General features: G+C 39.3%; 1 pseudogene; it reads right to left on the minus strand.

Moving 5' to 3' along the window:
* Window positions 1-1,210, minus strand: part of LOC126766231 (NADH dehydrogenase [ubiquinone] 1 alpha subcomplex subunit 9, mitochondrial-like) — a 41,993-nt pseudogene extending 40,783 nt beyond the window's left edge.
* Between the last annotated feature and the right edge of the window lie 2,232 nt (window positions 1,211-3,442).

Genomic DNA, 3,442 nt, shown 5'->3' on the forward strand with positions numbered 1-3,442 from the left:
CAGAAGTAAAACCCCTAATTGGCCTTTCATGTTAAATCCTCCGGACGCTGTGGAAACAACTGCCACGATCAATAAACACCCAATGTATAAAGTGTGACGAAAGTTTGTTTGTGGATTGTTTCTACAACTTTCACTTTAGACCAGTTTGAGCTTTCTTTCTCAACCAAAAATTGATGAATTTTTATAGTTCTGTACTCGTTTCGTTTTCTTTTTGTAAACTTTATAATTAAAATAATAAAATTGATGAATTAAATCCAATGGAAGTGTTTATATACATATTAGTATCAAACATTGTATTACATAACACAAACTCGCGAGCGTTACATATATGTCACGGGTCGTGCAGACCCCCCCGGATAAGGGTCGAACCTTTTGTTTGTAGTTTTGTGTACATATCAACCGTTGTAGTATCCACACAAAGTTTGGTTCCTCTATCTTTGCTATTTAGCTTTCGCGTTTAATGGGTTAATATAGCCAACGATTTTTTTACTTTTTGCATTGTTATACACACTTGCTCGTTACTTAACGCATTTTTTACTATCAGCGTATGTGGCACATACTATGTGCAAAACATCCAAGATGCTGCCACTCTAAATCGTTCTGCATCGCATTTTTAATATTGGAGGCATTGTCAGAGACCGCTTGCAAAATATTACTAGTGATCCCCCATTCCTCAGTAACTTTCATTAATTCAGCTGCCAAATTTTTTGAAGTATGCGATTCAGTCATTGGATAGCATTCCAGTAGTATACTGCACATATCAAATTTTGCATTGAGAAAATGAGCGGTGATGGCAATGTCCAACAATCTGTTGTTATGCAGAATTTGGAACCTTCACATATTTTTTTTTTCAAGGCTTTCAAGGTTCAAGGCATGTTTCATACAATACAGGTATTATTATATTAGAAACTGAATGCCTACTAGGCAACTGATAATCTGGCCTTAGTGCTTTTACAAATTCGCGGAATCCATCATCTTCTACAATGCTAAACGGCCGTAAATCCTTTATAAAAAGCATAGGTAGTGCGTCATCGATTACCTTTTTTGTCCTATCACAACCCGCCGATATTTTTGTTTGTCTTGAACAAGTTGTAGCTAAAAATAAAAGCGATTATTAGTCATTTTTAAACTTATAACGAGCTCAAACTTACTTTCAACTCTTCCCTCTGCCACCGTAACAATTTGTCTCGAAGTTCCTGGCTCTTTATCACTATCTATTGGAGCTTCCGAGTTAGAGGGGGTTTGAATTACAGTTGTTGTATTATGATTTCCTTGTTTCGCTTTAGCGAAAATACCGCAAGACTTTTTTGACAATCTATTATTAAAAAATGTTAAATTATTCCATATACACCTTTTGAGCTATAGGATGTCTAATCTGGACATGTTTTTTTAAATTTGTAATTTTAAATTTATATGAAATTTTTGATTTGCAATATTGCATTTTTCATGTATTTCCTCTACCACTGCAAACATCTGCCATACTTCACTTATTTTTCTTAATACATTTCTTGCCATTATTAAAAATTGTAAGAACGTTACACTCAAAACTTCAAACCGCTATGACGAAAAATTATGGTACGAGTATTTTACGCATATATATATACAATACCCTGAAGAAAGCTGCTACTTTTCTGCTATTTGCTATTGTGATCGCATGAACTGTACTGTTAAACAATCACAGTTTCTCAAGTTTATTGTGAACTGCTATCGCAATCGCAATTCACAAAACCGAACTGTTATCGCAATTCACAGGTTCGAACTACTATCGAAAATCACAGGTTCTAACTGCGTTCATAGAAGCGAACTGCTATTTATAAAATGTGATCGCAGTTGCGATATGCGATTTTTCAATCACAGTGAAAAAATCACCGGTAGTGAATTATCGCTCATCACTACTCGCCACGTTACAATTGACCACAACACGTGCGGGATGGAATAGATACCGAGGGTTGAAGAGGGAAGCAAGACACATTTGTAGACAGAAAAAGAGAGAGGCCGAAATGCGTGAGTACGAAGAGCTTGACAAACTGGCCGACAGGGGTAATGCTCGAAAATTCTACAAAAAGAAGCGACGACTAACAGGAAGTTTGAAGACCGGAGAATACTCCTGTAGAACCCCAGTAGTGGTCTAATGACTGATGCCCAGATCATACTAACCTTATGAAAGGAAAACTTCTCTAGCCTACTGAATGGCAGTGAATGCATAACACCAGGAGACGGTGAACCCGATTCCGCAATCGATGACGATGGAGCGGACACTCCATTGCCCGGCCATGAAGAAGTTGGAATAGCAATTACCCGTCTGAAGAACAACAAAGCGCCGGAGATCGATGGACTGCTGGTCGGGCTATTCAAATAAGGCGAAAAAAATTGATTAGATGCAAGCATCACAACACATCAGAAAGCAAGCTGCTTTTGATAGCACAAACTGGAGCTGCCTTTATGTCGCTATGTCTGAATTTAGTATTCCCGCAAAACTAATACGGCTGTGTAATCTGATGTTGATCAACATCAAAAGCTCCGTCAGGATACTGAGTGACCTCTCCGAGCCGTTCAATACCAAACGAGGTTTCATGTAAGGCGACTCCCGATCATGCGACTGCTGGAGAAAATAGTTCAATTCGCGGAGCTTAATCGAGCAGGTACAATATTCTATTAGAGTGTAAAGCTGCTGGCGTACGTCGATGATATTGATATAATTAGCCTTAACAACCACGACATTAGTTCTGCTTTCTACAGAACAAGGAAGCAAAGCAAATAGGTCTGGTAATGAACGAGGCTTACCCCACGGCGTTCAAAGGCACATGCCAGGTATTTTCAGTACCAATTAGAAGTTTGGAGTGGACACACTAACCAACTTGGTAGGGTTCGAGGCTTTTGGTCCTGCACCCGGTTGCAATGCAATTCCAAATTCAACTGACAAAGCGTCAGTTCTTCCCGCATATTTTAACCACAACTACCACGAGACTCCCCGTTGGGCAGTCAGTGGTACCAGAATTATTAGGTCTACAACTTTGCTTCCGCCGTTTTTTTTAAATTTAAGGTATAAAAACGGTTACAAAAATGTTATTCAAATTTTGGCCGTCGCTAGCTACTACTTTTGACTATCTTTCCTCCCTCATCTTCCGAGTCGATCCAAGTAACAATACAATTTTTGACTTCTTTATAAGAACTGAAGTGCTCGTTAGCTAGACCGTGTGCCATCGATCGGAACAAGTGGTAGTCAGATGTCGCAACGTCTGGAGAATACGGCGGGTGGAGTAAGATCTCCCATTTCAGCGTCTCCAAATATTTTTTGACCACCATTGCGACGTGAGGCCGAGCAGTGTCATGGAGAATGACTTTATCGTGTCTTTCCTCGTACTGTGGCCGTTTTTCTTTTAGTGCTCGGCTCAAACGCATCAATTGCGTTCGATATCGATCTCTTGTGATGGTTTCACTT

This window comes from Bactrocera neohumeralis, unplaced genomic scaffold, assembly GCF_024586455.1.
Source record: "Bactrocera neohumeralis isolate Rockhampton unplaced genomic scaffold, APGP_CSIRO_Bneo_wtdbg2-racon-allhic-juicebox.fasta_v2 cluster11, whole genome shotgun sequence".
Lineage (NCBI taxonomy): Eukaryota > Metazoa > Arthropoda > Insecta > Diptera > Tephritidae > Bactrocera > Bactrocera neohumeralis.